The 17,407-nt window shown below is 35.3% G+C and overlaps 1 non-coding gene across 1 annotated transcript; it reads left to right on the top strand.

The window, feature by feature from the left end:
• Window positions 1-11,046: 11,046 nt before the first annotated feature.
• On the top strand, window positions 11,047-11,207 carry LOC129077734 (U1 spliceosomal RNA). Its single transcript, XR_008529893.1, has one exon. It is a non-coding gene; the product is annotated as a U1 spliceosomal RNA (small nuclear RNA).
• Window positions 11,208-17,407: the final 6,200 nt, after the last annotated feature.

Genomic DNA, 17,407 nt, shown 5'->3' with positions numbered 1-17,407 from the left:
GGTAAATATTAAATATATATAAATGCATATCAAATATATGAAATAGTGATATTTTGATTTGTACTACCAATAAAATAGCATATGTTGTCATGAAAATATTTATCACGTGAGTGCTTTAGAATGGTCAGGGGAGATCTTCATAAACAGTCAATGTATGCTTCTTGAACAATGTGTAGTCAGTCATGCCAAAGAAGTGGAAAGAAAAATCAAGGTCATGAGAATAAGAAATTAATTCCTGACCCCCGCCCCCGACCTTTACCTATTCCTCAGTTAGAACTGGTAGAATATATTGATTATGATTTAACGAGAAAAATGTGTAGTCTCATGGGGTTAGAAGACAAGCTAGACATTGATCAACAGAGCTTCTGATATTATGACATGGGTTTTGGATTTTATTCTACATACTGCTGAAAACAACTGAATAAATTTAAACAGAGGAGTTACATATTCTGACTTGAATTTTAAGAAGTAAGATATAGATAGCTACATGAAGAATGAATTTGTTCTCAGTTTGAGGAAAGTGGGAAATAATTCAATTGGTGAAAGTGTTGTGTTTCTTTAGGATGATAGTAATAGAGATGGAAAGGAGGGGAATCCTAGGTTTTGTCTTCATCAATCAGTTCAATGCTTTGCTATTACCTGAGATGAAATCCTGGGCAAGAACTATATTGAGTGAGAAATCGTGACTATTGATTTGACTATGTAAAACTTGAGATACTTAAGATATATTCAAATAAATTTGTCAAGCCAAGTGTTATACTTCTAGAACTCAAGAGAGATGTCTAGGCTAAAAATGTGTATTTTGGAGTTGTTGACACATAGGTGGCATTTGATGTCATGGAAATTGTTGAGTTATCTTAAGGAGAGGAACTTCAAGATTTAGCTATTAGGTCAAAATGTGAATGGAACCTATGAAGAAGGGGGGAGTGTGGGAAGAGAACTCCCAGGAGAGTGTTATTTTATATGGTACAGATGTGTTCTATACCATAGGTATAGGTAGAGGAAGTGTTTCCAAAAACAATGATCAATTCTTTGGGATATGACTGATGGTTCAAGCAAAACAAGAAACTGAAATCACTGAGTAGATTTGCTTTGTTGAGGATATTGTTGGTGCCAACCAAAGCAGAGTTTATTTAGCCAGTCACTTGGTATGTACTGCTTTCCTAAAGAGTCACTCAGGACATTAAAGAACAGACTTAATTTATTTAACTCAGGTAGAGTAATAAATGTATGTCAATAACCCTTTAGAGCACCATGGGACCACTCTTCCTTCATGATACACAAAATCAACAAAACTGATGTGTTAATATTAATGTGATCACCCACAAACAGAGCCTCTGATCAGCAGAGACGGTTCTTCCTGTTTGTTCCACATTCCTGCACAGTACATTAGGTCGGGTTCTAGTTGGAAAGGGTGTTTTTCTGATTGTATTTTTTCAATAAATAACTTTATTCAGAGAAATAATGGAACAGGGTTATGTAAATTGCATGGTTGATATTCCCAGACAAATTGAAGCATTTCCTGATTAGGTAAATGGCTAGATACTATAAACACCTTAAGGAATTAAAAAAAAGCAGTGATTATATGTGAAAGTAGTTTAATACTAAAAACATAATATTTTTAAATTTTCATGACTAGGTATGATTTTTCAACTCACAGATTTTTTTTTTACATAAACATAGTTAATCTATTTGTAGTTTAATAAAGTTCCTTACTTCTTCTACTTTCCACTGAGAGCATCTGATGTCTTCATTCTTCTGAAATTTTCAGAGAGCATGATCTCATTTTGAAAATACCATAATGGCACTATATTACAGTTTGCATTTATGATTTTCAAAAGTGGCTGTTGAAGTTAGGAGACTCACCTTTCAGAATGTTGAGAGATATGGAGTTTCAAAAAATAGCTTTTAAATTAATATATGGATTTGTTTTAAATTAATGTATTGATTTATTTGTAAATTAGATACTTATCTCAAAAAATAAATATAAAAGGGAGTATAATTCTGTTACCTTGTTTTCAAAATGGGTCCCATTTAAAAGAAAAACTGTTTTGTCTTAGAAAAGGTATCCTACTTTTAAGGTAAATTGTAATACACACAAGTTGAAAAAATCTAAGCAGAACCAAAAAGTGTAAATATAATACACAATTCCCTTTACTATCTCCTATATAACTAGTTCATTTTCATTCTTTAAATGTTATGGCAATTAATGTGTTAATATGCATATAACTTGATGTATGCATTTTAATCAGTATCTTATATAAAAATATAAAGCATTTCTTTTACTTACTCTAGTTTTCCCTACATTGTTTGCTATATTTTTTCATTGCTTTTAGAGAGAGAGAGAGAGAGAGAGAGAGAGAGAGAGAGAGAACATCTATCAGTTGCCCATACATGCCCTGACCAGGGATCAAACCTACAACCTGAGTATGTGCCCTGACAGGAATCGAACCTACAACCTTTCAGTCCATGGGACCACACTCCAACCAACTTAGCACAATGATCAGGCTGTTTTCTAATGTTTTAATGCTTTATTATGGAAAAGCTCAAACATTACAGAGTTGAGAGTACAAAGTAGAATACCTACATATGCATCGCTTAGATGGAAGAATTATGACCAGTTGTGTTTCATTCAAAAACCCAACCAATTCTTACCCAACTCAGATTATTTTTTAAGTTAATTCCAGATACCATGTTATTTTGCCTCTAAATATTTTGATATGTGAACCTAAAACATAATGATTCTCTTGTTTTGGACATACTCGCAATGCCATTAACATTAAAAATTGCAATTCATTAATAATATTAAATATTGTGTGAGCTTAGTTAGTTCACATTGTCTTATTCTACACAGTTTAAATATTTAAATCAGAATTTGTAAAATCAATACACTATAAACTAGTATTAGATGTTATCTCTTAATCTGTGTTTTCTAACATTTCTCTTGTACTCTTATACTACATATTTATCAAAATTAAAATATATATTCTATTTTATTTTTATTTTTGGGTGGAAGTTTCTGCAGATGTCAATGAGTTCAAGTTGGCAATGTATAGTAAAAGTATACTAGATTTCAAGGCTATGGTTCAAGCCCAAGTCTGACATTTATTAAGTTTATGAAGAAGTTGTTCTAATCCTCAGTGCTTCATTTTCTTCTCTTTTTGTTAAGGATCATAATAACATAATCAACCAACTTTTCATGAGATTTGTTGCTGTTTTAGAAAGTTATCACACAAATGATAGCTCTTATTATGAATTACCTTAATTAAAATAAACTGAGTCACTCTATAACACAAGTATGTACCTAAGTGTAATAATTTTCACACTGACAGTTACAATCTGGTTGGGTTTATCAAATGGACAACTGCACCTATTTCTGTTTCCCTTTCCCTAAATTTGGAATGTATTTGGCTTCAAAGGAGTTATTTCCCTCACCCAAGTATTGTAGTTTTTGATTGACATGCAATCCAGTGACTAGACCATGCCCATCTCTGTGCTATGCAATGCGCCATAGGTCATGGAGAACAGAAGGCAAGAAATAATGGAATCAACACTGGGGAAGCAATAAGGAAAACTAATTCAAATTTAAGATCTACACTATTTAATTTGTGACCTTGAGGAAAACTAACAATGTTGAACACCATGAAGAGAAGCATGGTATAAAACCATTTTAAACTTTTATCCAACACAATCCCATAAAACATAACTATGGAAATTTACTTATTGTATTTGAATCCCTGCTATAATCTATAAATTAGTGGGTATTAGTTATGAAATCATTAACTGTGATAGCATACATGACATACCTAATATAGTATTTGGCAAAAAATTATGTCAATCTTAATTTTCCTTTACTATTTTTTCCTCCTTTTCACCCTTTTTCTTTCTTTCCTTTCTTCCTTTCTTCTTCCTTTGTGTTTCTTCCCCAAGTTACTTTCTTTTTTCCCTATGTTGCTATTTATAAAATAAGAATCTTAGAGTATCTGAGCTCTGAAGTTCCTTCTAGCTCAATGGCTCAGTGATAAGCTAAGAATGAATATGGAAGCCTTGGAATTCATCTCTGAGGATTTACACAATTGTGTCACGGGTGGTGTTCTATCTCCTCTTTGGTAATATAATCACTTCTGCCTTGGTATCAGAAGAAACTTAAAAGAGATAAAAAATGAATTTGAAAATTTGGCTCTCTTCTTATAACTAAAGCATATGAAAAATACTGAGATAAACAGTTTTGGTCAGGTTCCCAGACCAAAGAAACCTGACACAAAGAGGTCAAAGTGAAATTAGAAAAGTTCAATATTGTAACACCAAAGCCCTTCTCTAGGACTTTGGATATTTCTCTTTGGTAAGGTTATAGACAGGATACAAGCCATTAACAAATCAAGCTGATGCATACCACATCTCATTTCTAGCAATTATAATTGTCAAAATCTATGAGATAGAAGAGCTGTTAAAATAGCTGAAATAATCAAACTTAAATTCTAACAAAATTTGATAAGTGAAGAATCAGAACTTCCACAAAAAGAAATAAACTATCTTGCTTTTTAATTTTAATTAATCCATTTGTTAATATTTTATTGCAAAAGCAATGATCTATCTATAAGGTCACAACCAAGTGTTCAGTTTCTCTCTTGCCCCAAGAATATGGTCTACAAAATAAGGATTCATAAGTTGCTGCTGATATGACCTAAGTTGTTTCTTGACTGGTGTTCCTTTTAAAATGATCATTTTCATTTACCCCATATTTAGCCAAGCATTCAATGAGCTCCCTCTATGTTCCAGATTCTTTACTGAGTGCTAAGAAATAGAGATAAGAAACAGTATCTGGCCACAAGAAAGTTAAAGTCATGGCTTGAACAGAGGGTGGAGGTGTCATAAGAAAGCTGAATTTGAAATTAATTACAAGATTATTTGATGAGTGTTCTGGTAGGGATAAACATAGGACTTGGTGACCACAAAGAAAGAATACATCAAATTTATGGAGTCAAAGAGACTTCTAGAAAGAGGTAGCATTTCAGCCTGCCTAGTGGTTAATATTATTTGTTAATGATGAAATCCTCTGCTAACTAACTTATTCAACAGAGGAACCCACAAACACTAAAGATACTCATTTAAACAAAGGGTTCAACAGTAAAAATCTGGCAAGGAAAGCAAGCACTCCAATCAAACAATCTCAAAAGAAGCAAACAATCTCAAAAGCAGGAATTTATGGAACTCGTCTCTCTTGTGATACTGGTAACATGACTGAACTCTGATGATATACCAGGTGTGTGTGTGTGTGTGTGTGTGTGTGTGTGTGTGTGTGTGTGTGAGAGAGACTTCATTACTAGTTTCAAAGGCCTAGTTGGGGTCAGGTGTCTATATCTGAACAAGTCATGTGTGATCAAAAGGGGAAGAAAATTGAAGTTTAGAAGCAGCTGGTAAAGACCAAAATCAATATAGAAGGTGGGGCAAAAGTAGGTTTAGATTTGTGAGTGTGTAAAACACAAAGGTTATTCTTATTTTATTATTTATTAACTTTTGTATTATTTCCCACCTAAACAACTGTAAACTTACTTTTGCCCCACCCTGCATTTTGGTAATTCTAAAGGAAAAAGCCTGGTATGAGTTGATAGTCACCTGAAGCCATACCACTAGGCTATCTCATCATCTTCTTGATACTCTTCATATACCCAATGTCCTCAGTATAAAGTTTGAGCAGCTTAATGTGGCTGACGAGAACCTCCAAAAGTATATGAGGGCTCTATTTATTTTTCTTGCCTTATTGCATAAGATTACATCTTGAAATCTAAGCCCCAGGTCTTCCAAATGATTCTCAGTAGGCCCCAGGAGTGTAGTCATTCTCCTTCTATCCTACAGGCTTGTGCCTGTGCCAAATTATCATTTTGAAACATGCTAAATTATTTGAATTCCTCTTTTTTCTTGACTGATTTATCTTACTTTTAGCTGCTAGCAATGAAATCTTTTCTAACAACAAGGCTTTATTGACTCCTTGAGTTCCCTGAGAAACCTACACTTACTCCCATCATATTGTAGGGCTGTATCCCTGGGATATAAGTCATGTCTGTCTTGTTTTATGTTCTGTTCTAGTAGCCTACCATAGAACTAGCACATAGTACTTATTCAATAATTATATATTAAGTTATTAAAATTAATAACAGTTTTAAAGTCTAATGTGTATTTATTTGAATTTTTTTTTTTACATTTTTCTGCAAGTTATGTTTTTTTTCACCATTGCATTGTGCTTGGTGTATAGCTCAATAAATATATGTTGAAATAACTACCAATGAGAATAATTTCATGATATTGTAAAATGATATGTTCCATGTACAGCATAGACTTCATGATTACAGAGACTCCCCTGCCTACACCTCTGCTTTCTCAGGGCCTACAGGAGTGCCTGGCACATAGTAGATTGCTAATACTTCTTACTAAATATACAAGTGAAACAATTATCATTAATACCACCATGAGATTAATAACCAAAGAACTATTTTTACTATACACAATTTTAAAAATATAGGCTCAGTGTTACTATAGCAAACACCCTTTGTAATGGTGCTGCAGAATGATGGTGCAGTGCTTTGTAGAGTTTCCAAAAATGGAAAGTTGTCAATTCAGTTAGCTTTATGGTCTGATACTTCTCATTCTCTTGTATCAGTGATAACTTTATGTGGACTAGAAATCAATAGATATTGTTTTATTACATATAATAAATATTGATGTATTTCCTACAGACATATTTATGTTGTCAAACCACTTTTGTTTCTTATTAAAATATTAATCACAAATACTTTTCCTTTTACCTCTCTCAGTCATATTTAGAAAAAGGAACTTTAAACAATCTTAGCTGTGATGAAATACTAAATTTCTTTTATATCTCACTCCCTTCTTTCCTCCTTTTTATTATAACAATGGCAAAATATTTCACCTATACACAGGTGCCATGTGTCATTTGAAGAGTGAGTGAATGTCATTTGATTTTCTGTGAGTGTTCACCTGGCAAGTGAGGCTTCTGTGTACATAGATCCGGAGATCACATCCTCAAAGTAGGAACAGTAATGGTAGAACAAAATTGGCCCTGAGAGCAGCAATCTTAAGATAGCTTTTCCCTTAATAATATTAGAGGAAAATACGTGTGATTTCTCCAACCAAAATGGCAAGCATAAAAGGAAAAGAAAAATTGTTCAAAGTGGCAGGGTCTCTGCTTGTTCAAATTCTCAGAATAGGGCTTAACACGCAATCTCATAAAACACTAAATGTGGCGGGGGGGAAATGTTCTTTTATTGTATTCCCTCAAGAAAGCACAGAGAGACAGATGACCCAAATGCAAGGGTTCCAGGTCAGATGAGTCCTTAATAATCTATCTTCCTTTGCTTTGACAAAGAAAAGTATGTAGTGAACCGTGTGACAACTTTGTTCTCCCTGGAGAAAGCACAACCATGAAGAAAGAGAGCTGCCTAAAAATGGCTACAGCTTTGACAGTGTAAGTTAAAATGCTTCATTTTCTTAAGTAATTAAAAAAAAGAATCTTTCCTTTTATACTTTGCACTATTTTTACTTGGGTATAAAAATCAAAAAGAAAAGTCCAAAATGTGATCCTCTTCTTTTTCCCCCTTCTGTTATAAAATGAGAGAACAAAGCAACTTGTTTTACTCTGTCTTTGAGAAACGGAAAGTTGCAAAAACAAAAGAGAATGCCAAAACACTGCAAACCAACAAAATGTTAAAATCTGACACATAACTCATTATGAAACTCCGATTTCATGCTTCAGCAACAAATAAAGACTGGCTTGAACTTTAGTCTTGTCCCAAAGTTTCAGATCCTATGGTCAATACTGCTTGTGAAGTAAGATTCTGGACTAATTAGTATGATCCTTTTAACCATAATCCTTCCCCTGGCTGGAGGATAAACCAATTTCCTCTTTCAAAGACTCAACACAGACATCCTTTTAGCATTATTAGGGAAAATCCTGGGTAGAGAATTGAATTTTGAAGAATCACTCATCCAACATCAAACTCATTCTTCTGAATATTCTAGAAATGAAGTACCAGAGGAATATGCTCATGGCATAAATCATATTACAGCGGAAAGATTAAATGTTTTTATTTTCAAATCCTGACTCTGACAGTATGTGACCTTCCTCAAATTATTTAACCTCACTGAATTGCAGTTTTCTCAGTATAATTTTTTTAAATCTGTACTTCAGAAGGGTGATATGAAGTTTAACTATCATGATAATAAATATAAAACACTTAACACATTTAGTGTTTTTACTTACCAAATATTATGACATTAATATCTGTGAGACATAGAGATATGCAGTGAACCAGAAGAAAATGGCATACTCAATTCCTTTTTAGCTAACATACTCCAGCAGTGTGGGCTAAAGATTGGCCAGCTCCAGCCTATAGGCCAAACCCATGCCATGCCTGTGATTGTATATAAAGTTTAATATACAATTTGTTTATTACATTTTGACCATTTGTTGGTGTTGCTGCTTTCATACTTCAGTAGCAGCTACAATTGAGATGGTGTAAGGATAATCAGATACTCTCTTCTTGTAAGTTTTTACCTTTTTAAAAATTTTTCACTTACAGTTTGCATTTAATATTATTTTGCATTAGTTTCAATATGTAGCACAGTGGCTAGACAATTTATATACCTTACAAAGTGTTCCCACCAATATCTCAGGTAATGATATGGCACCACACAAAGTCACTACAATGCTGCTGACTCCACGCTCTATGTGCACCCAACATCCCCATGATTATTTTATAACTACCAACTTGTACTTCTCAACCCCTTCATCTTTTTCACCCAGACCTCCTAAGCCCTGTTTTGTGGCAACATCAGTCTGTTCTCTGTAAGCCTATTTCAATTTTGTTTGTTCATTTATTCTGTTCTTTACATTCCACATAAAAGTGAAGTCATATGGTATTTGTCTTTCTCTGTCTGACTTATTTCATTTAGCATAACACTCTCTAGTTTCATCCATACTATCACAGATGGTAATCTTTCATTCTTTTTTATGCCTGAGTAGTACTCCTTTGCATATGTGCTACCACTTTTTATCCTCTCATCAATTGATGGGTGCTTGGATTGCTTTTGCTTTCATATCTTGACTGTTGTAAATAACACTGTAAATATGAGCATAATTAAATATTCTTTTCTTTTCTTTTTTTTTGGCCTGGATTTAAGAAGTATTTTTTCCTAAATATCCCCATCATTTATAAATAATATATTATTGATCTTAATTTTAATTTTCTTCTTGGTTGATATTTTTAGGCACAAATGGTCCCCTTTCTCCTGTGTATTTCTGTTCTTTCATTATATTGTCTCAAATAGTTTTTATTTTTTAATTTTATGATAGTTAGATTAGATTCTAGCTTAGTATTATATTGCTTTCTTATTTGTCTTTCCTTTGCAGACTCCTATTATCCATATGCAAAACCTTTCTTGCCTGTGTTAAAAATGTGCCGCTCTCTCACAAATCTTTTATTTCTTTATTTTTTTATTTTTACAAGTTTACTTCTTGTTACTTTCTCTTTCAAGGCATTATATCATGTTTGTTTTACTATTTTTTTAAAGATTACACTCCATAAATAACATTTTCTTTTTTTATTATTTACTTATATTTTAATGTTTCTGATTTATGTTTTCCATCTTATATGACTTTTCCAATATCTTATATTTGTTTTAAAATAATAGATTAGAGTTAAACTAAACCCCTATCTTACATCACTCACAAAAATCAACTCAGATGAATTAAAAATGTAAATGTAAAATCTGAAAATATGAAAGTCGTAGAGAAAACGAAGTAAAAATACTCCTTGACATAGTTCTTGGCAAGTGACTATTTGAATATGATCCTACAGCACAAGTAAAAATATCACAAGAAATAAGTGAGACTACATCAAACTAAAAAGCTTCTCGAACAAACAACAAAGTAAAAAGACAATCTATGGAACAGGAAACAATAGTTGTAAACCATATACCTAATAAGGAGTTAATATCTAAAGTATATAAGGAACTCATACAACTCAAGCAAAAAAACAAAGAATCAATTAAAAATGAGCAAAACATCTGAATACACATTTTCCAAAGAAGATATATGAAAGGCTAAAAGGTACATGAAAAATATGCTCCACATCACTTGTCATTAGGGATATCCAAATCAAAACCATACTGAAATATTATCTCACACCTTCCCGGATGACCATCGTCAAACAGATGAACAATAACAAATGCTGATGGGAATGTGGAGAAAAGGGAACATTTATGCACTATCGATGAGGTTGTAAACTGGTAAAGCCACTATGGAAAACAAATCTTCTCTTCCCTTCAACTCCACTATCCCCATCCTGTTTAAAACATGCAAAATATATATTTTTATTTTAAACTATTTTACCTCCTTTCTTAAAAGAGCTTCTCATAACATTTGATTATGAAATCTACTTACTAATTCACTTATTTATTCACTCATTAACTTTATTTTTACAGTCAATATATATCTGCTGATCACTTAATGAAATCCCTGATATCCTAGGTCCATTGGGGAGGTTAAATAGTGAACAAAATTATTAAAGTCCTTCTCTGATAAATTTTATATAAGTAGGAAGAGATAATAAACAAATGAACAAATATATGACAGGGGTAATAAATGCTGTTCAAAAAAATAAAGTAAAATAATGGCATAGATAATAATTGTTGCAGGTGAAAAAAGAAAGATAGGATCAGAGCAAAGGCCTTAATCAAGAGTGGAAGGGAGAGAGGATGGAGAAAACAAGAGAGGGAGAGACAGAGAGGGAGGTGGATACTTGAGATCAACATCACTCACTCACTCATCCGGTCACTTTTCAAAGATTTTATTAAAGTGTCTATTTTTGATAGCATCTTTGTTAAGCACTGAATATAATATGAGTGAAAGAGTTACTGTTTTGAAGAGGTTCAGAATAATTAATATATTTTAATAGTTTTAGTCATCAATTGCATAAATGTTTATTGATATTTGTGGAATGATATCCATCTTTTAAAATAAGTAGAAAAATACTCACCTGGCAGGGGAGATACCACTACCACTAAGGTGGTTTCCTCAGGGCAAGGCTCACCCATTGCGCTCCAGGTTTGCTGACTCCTACGATTTCTCCAAATGTGGGAAACTCTGCATAATTTGTGATAGCAGGGGACTGTATTTGCTCTCTCCCATAAAAGAAAAGTAGAAAACACACATGCTTTCTAAAAAAAAAAAGAGGAAGAACAACATTTATAGAAAATCTCTGTATCATAAAAAAGGAAGTGTTTTTTTTTTAATCTTATTTTTTTTTTTACCTCATGGTATTTAGGTCATTTTTAAATTCTTGTGTATTTTTTAAAGAGTTGTTATGTAGTTTGAGTACTTAGACTCATTCTTATCTAGATGTAGGGTTTTTATCTTATTGATCCTTTTTATTTTTTTCTTCCCTACTAAGATGGAAGTTGCCTTAACAACCCTTCTGAGGCTTACAAAAGAGAAGTAGTACAAGCAGCAAGAGGGTGGTTGCTCCCTTCTGGAGAGACAGGAATTTTGTAATGAGAGCACATAACACAGAGTCTCCCCGAAGACAGAAGAATAAAGCTTAGCTTTCCAATGTTGCATGTGAAATGCTTCACTAATTAGTAGTCCTAAATGTTAGGGGGAGAGAGATGAAGGAATAAAAGCCGCTTATATGGTGTTTTGTGTATGATAAAAGTGTTGCATGAAACTTTGCTTCTTAATAGAAAATGCCACTCTAAAAATCTGGTCCTATAAACTGTTACTTAAGCGAGTTCCTAAAGCTGCAGGCTGATTAAAACCCAGCAGGTAAAGCTACAATAAACAAATGCCACCTGCTGCTGAAACAGGTGTTTGTGTCCTCATTTAGTAACAAAATGAAATGAGAAGATGCAGAGGGGTTAGAAGAGACCATTGCATGGATTACCAGGAACCTGGCATTGTATAATTCATTGCTGTTTGTCCTTGAACTTAATGCTGGGTTGTTTGATTTGCCAGGTTAGTTGATGATGCCTTGAGGATTAAACTTCAATACAATTAAGAAGACCTATATCTTCTCCTGCTAGGATTTCCCACACTCAGTGCTTGCATTTTTACCTTTTGTTTTAACCTTTCTTCACCCTGCACTACTTAGAAATCAATTACAGGATACAAATTACTGAGAACAGTTCCTTTCACCTCCTTACAACAAATAAAATGGAACTATGTACAGGATTACTTAAAGAACAGAGTATGTTGGATAGCATACTATGAAATTAAATTAGTACCTTTTAAGTATAATTGTGTTATGTGATATTAGGCTGTTTTCTCCCCCCCCCCCCGCACTTTCCCCATTTTCATTTCTCACAACAATTCTAACACACTCACCGTTTGCTGAAAGGGGAAGAATATGTTACTTTCATTGTTCCAGAAATTTTTGGTCCCTTATTTGTTTCTTAAATAATGTAAATTCATGGAAGTCATTTAAGAATGATTCTGAGAAAGCATAATTGACAGACTCAAGAAATCTTGGGGGCAAATAGTTTTCCAAACATGTTTGCAGTGGTTCTTCTTTGGCATGAGTCTAAGTTATTTTGTAGACATTGTTTTATGATTAAACAAAAGTAAACCTGATAACAGTTTTACTATTTCAAAGAGCTATATGAATATAATAGGCAGTTGAAATAGAAGTGTTGTTGGAAGCCCATAGAAAATAGATACCACATTTGGAAGTAGGTGGCGAGTCACCTGCCAAGAACATGCAGGTAGAGGGTAGGTTTTGTGACTCTTGAAACTTCTGTCTGGGAGCAGGGGATAAAAATAAAGAGCCCTGAGGAGACCACTTGGAAAGCTCATTGATTATACCCTTAAGTTTTGTGATCAGAGTGACATTTCTTGTGACTCAAACCCAGAATACAGGAAGAGCAAAACACAGCTGGGAGCTGCACCAAGAGCTGGGAAAATGGGAAGTTGATGCCTTGGATAGCAAGTATGCCAAAACTTTGTCAGGGAAGACAGTGTGGAACATTTGCCTTGGACCAGGTTTGGACCATGATTAATAAACAGAAGGCATAACGATGTTTGGACCTCATACCTGAGAGCTTCATGGAGGGACGTTTCAGTTAATGCAATGCTTATTGTTACTATAAAGACATAAACCTTACACTTTCAGAGACTGAACAAAAATAGAAATTTATTTCTGCTCATATAAAGTCCAAGAAGGTAGGAAGGGTCTTTCTTCCTATAGTCATTTGGAAATGCAATATCTTTCTCTTACATGGCTACTCTAGGCTTTAAAAATTCTTCCCATTCAGCTGGTCACTGAGGAAAGTGTAAATTGGGTTCTTCCATGAGGTCATGAGGTAAGCAATACAAGAACCCATGCATGAGAGTTTAGGGTATGGCAAAATGGTTTATTCAGGCAGAATGCTGCCATGTTCCCCTGCATCACCTCTTTGTTCATCCCACCATGGAAAATCAGGGCCAGAAGGAAAGTAAATGTCCAGAGATCTTGTGCCATATCAAAGCCTAGTTTAATCTAACATCCAGCTATTTTAGCTTGTGTTCCTGGCTGAGGTATTCAGGCTCCTGCCTGGAGCCTGCATGTGGATTCTGCATGGCCATTGAGATGTGGCTGCTAAGAGCACAGGGCTATGGAGTGAGGATTCATGAGGGCATGGGACAAGTGCAAGTCATGAGAGAGAGAGAGAGCTTCTTTCTTCCCCTGTGTTCATATTAGCTTGAGTTTGGTACGGACTGGTGCTTTTTCAAAAGAATCAATCAGCTTCCCAAGCTTTCATGGGCTTTTGATAGGTCTACCCCCTAGTTAGACAAACAGGCCTCTTTGGCCAAGAACCTCCCCTGTGTTCCCCAACAATCCAGTACTGAATGGGGGAAAGGAGAAGTATTAATCCACTTGATGGAGCAATTCTATAATCCCCTGAGGTGTGAAGCTGTAGTTTTCTGGTGAAGCAAACAGGTTCATGCTCCCCAGTTTATTAGGCTCAATGTCTAATTCCCTTTGCTCTCTTTTGTTTATTAATAACTAGTTAACTACCGATGGTAACATTGCCCCCTGAAGGCCTTAGGCCCACAATCTTACTAAGGTAAATGGATGAAGGTCTTCTGTAACTGCTTTTTGCTATCAAAAAGATACAGTCCTGCCTATCGCCAAGCTCAGAGGGTCTTTTTAACTGCTAAAGGAAAAAAGAAGCAAGAAGGGAAGGGAAGTCTTCATGAAGGAAAGAGGGATTTTTGCGAAGTCCAGGTAAGTCGGCTGTCAATGAGAGGCTACATGCATGATGTCTCGATGATGGAGTTGTGTAGAGGATGGCACTGCTGAACAAGCTGGCATCTTTATTGTATTCTGGAGATGACCAAATTGACATGAAGATTAAAAAGGCATAATCCAAAAATGAGACAAATTATAGCAACCAAAAGTCTGATGAGAGGTAAAAAACTAGTGATAGAGAGAGGGACTAACTCTACGGTGTCCCAGATTAAGGTGGAAGAATGACTTCCTGGAGGAAGTTGTGTCACACCTGTCTAAAACCTCTTGTTTACCATACTTAACTCAAATTGTGCTAAGGGGAACACTATAAGATTTCCCCCCAAAAAAATGGTGGGCTTTTCCTTTCTGAACCATTTAGGCAGAAACGGGAAAGTCATTCAAGTGAAGCCAATAGACTGCCCCATACTTCACCAACTCAACCATCCAGTCATGAAAAAAAGTCAAAACCATGGAGTATTATTTCAGGAGACCACAAAGCCAATGGGCTTCTAAAGTGAGGCTTATACTATGTGAGAAAGGTAAATAAGATCATAGAAATATACCCTATGAAAACAGAAAGAACACAGAGGTTAAACCAATTTCTGAGTCTGCAAGACTGTAAGTTGAGAAGACTTCCAAATGCAAGACTTGTGCTGAAATGAAATTAAACAGTGTCAGTTTGACAGATCCTCCTTGCCTGCAATGTGAGCATCTCTGGTAATGTCATCAGGTGCTTAGGTAAATTCTATATGGTCTACACAGACATGGATTTAAAAAGAAGTTTAGTTCCCAATAATCCCTAGTCCAAAGATAGGAGGAAAAATGAAACATTAGCTTAGATAATTGAAGACAACTAGAAGAATTCAGCAACTAGTTTAGCTTACAGATGAAAACAAAATTTTAAAGACAGTTAACTGCACTAGAGTCCGTTATGTACAATTGGGCATTGTGATTTCCATTGACACATAATTTTACCCCTTAAACTCACCCCTTTTCAAAGAGACATCATTAGGTACCGTTTTAATTTGGCCTTATTATTTGTGTAAACACAACAAAAATAACAACTCATCACACAGGCTATTTAAATCTACTTCGCTAGAATTTCATAAGAAATCTTTAGATATAGCTCTAGTCAGTCACTCAGGATGTAGAAGACAAGCCACACAGTTGCCATAAGGCATTGCCTGCAATACCTATAAGTTTGGGTAAATCTCTTAAGTTCTTGAGGTGTCAAAAACTGTCTTGAGGTTCCTTTTTTGCCATCTGTCAGTAAAGCAACCTTCATTCCTTACCTGGAAAGGCTGCCATGAACCATGTGACCATAAAGGGTATCAGGCTGTTTCTGCAGTGGGCTTTTATTAGCTTTGAAAGTAAATCTCAATTCCTTAAGGCTTTCTGGTGACATCCAGAATCTAGGCATGTGTCTTTCAGACGAGGCATTCTAATCAAAGTCTTGATTAATAAAAACACAATTGGAAGTTGTTCTTACAGAATTCATGCAAGTAAGAATATTGCCATGACTCATTCATTAGGAATTAACAATTTCTGGAGGGATAAGGTAGGAAGAAAAATATAAAGTGAAAGGAAAGTCCTTCTCCTTTTAACTGAGTGAAAAGAACCAAACTCCAACTCTGCGTTAGACAACTAAAAGGTAAGGAATTAGTATTTCTTAGATTGGCAAATACATTTCATAACTTTAAGAAACATAGGCTACTCTATTGGCAAACACACTTATAACTTTTGAGAGACATACTTTCATAAGACAGTTATTACAGAGTTCTATACTCACTGATTTAAAAAGTTCCAGGTGAACTTAGTTAGACTGATTTGCTCAGATAGCTCCTTTCCAGAAACTTGGATTCCAAAAGATGGCTCTGATAAGAGTTCTTGGAGATCATGCATTTGCATTACAAAGGCAGACTTTGATTTCACAAAGCCAATTATATATAAACCCTTTACTTGAGGAATCCCGAGAAAAATTTCTGTCAGTTGTCATTATGCATCCTTAAAGAGGGCTGTTAAGGTACTGTGGATGGAGACCGCATTGCCTATGTCTTCCATGAGAAAAATGTTCATCCTTGCAAAAGAGGGAGATATTGGTTATCTGGGGGAAAATATGATCATCCCCAAATTTCCCTAGCTCTTATCTCGTGTCACCAGAATCTAGGTTTGGCACACAACCCTCACCTGCTGGCTTCAGTGTATACAATTTAGCAATACAATTTTGCAGGTGTGGAGCCTTATCAATAGTAAGTGGAGATCAAGAAATATTTAGATGGGTTTATTTAACTCCACATGGGTGATTCTTATGGTCTGTGGCCTTAACTAGTGTGTACTGGAGGTTTCTACCCTTGTATCTGCCTGCACGAATGGTGTCTAATATCTCCACTGTCTTGGGTAGAAAAACTCTTCTTTTAAATAGCTTTTAGCAGTTGGACAAGTCCTAGCAGCTTTGATTCTTAGGAGGCCTGGTAAATGACACAGGCTCCTCTAGAAGGGGAGGGAGCATTCCCTGTTAACCTGGCCAGACAGAGATTTAACATCCTAGGCCCTAGGGTCAATTCCATTGACCTTTTCTAGAAAGGGACTAATAAACATTTAGTCAGTATCCAAGATCACTTAGGCTTTCATACTTATTAGGTATATCTGTAAGAGAATAAATGAGAACTAGGAGCTTGATGCCCTAGAGGCACAGACAAGCAGAAGTGCTTGTAGGAGAAGCTAAGATATACTGGTCTTCAGGCCACAGGGCTGTGGATTCAGCTGTGAACACACACAGAACTGTACTCAGTCCAGAGGGCTGGGGGTGTGAGTGACTGCCAGAAGAGGGGGAATCCTCAAGCCTCATTCTGGGCAGCTGACCCCAGTGTGGTCTGAGCCATGGAGATGGCAGGCCTGTGCTGCTGCTGAGCTGCAGAAGGCTCTGCTATCTAGGGTCTCCTGGGACCCTAGTAAACCATGATGGAGGCAGGGAGCAAGAGGGAACTGGAGCTGTGTGCCCACACTGTGACCAGCTCACCTGGGCATTGCAGTTAAGAAAGGTCTCCCCTTCTATGAGTTTGGCTGATGTGCACAAATGGCAAATGGGGAAGGGAGGTTTCACAGACTAGAAACAAAACCCACAGCAT

This window comes from Pteronotus mesoamericanus, unplaced genomic scaffold (assembly GCF_021234165.1).
Source record: "Pteronotus mesoamericanus isolate MK-2021 breed Mesoamerican mustached bat unplaced genomic scaffold, CSHL_Meso_final contig_68, whole genome shotgun sequence".
In the NCBI taxonomy this organism is placed as follows: domain Eukaryota; kingdom Metazoa; phylum Chordata; class Mammalia; order Chiroptera; family Mormoopidae; genus Pteronotus; species Pteronotus mesoamericanus.
Note: the sequence above shows the minus strand (reverse complement) of the source record. Positions and strands in the feature narration are given on the sequence as shown.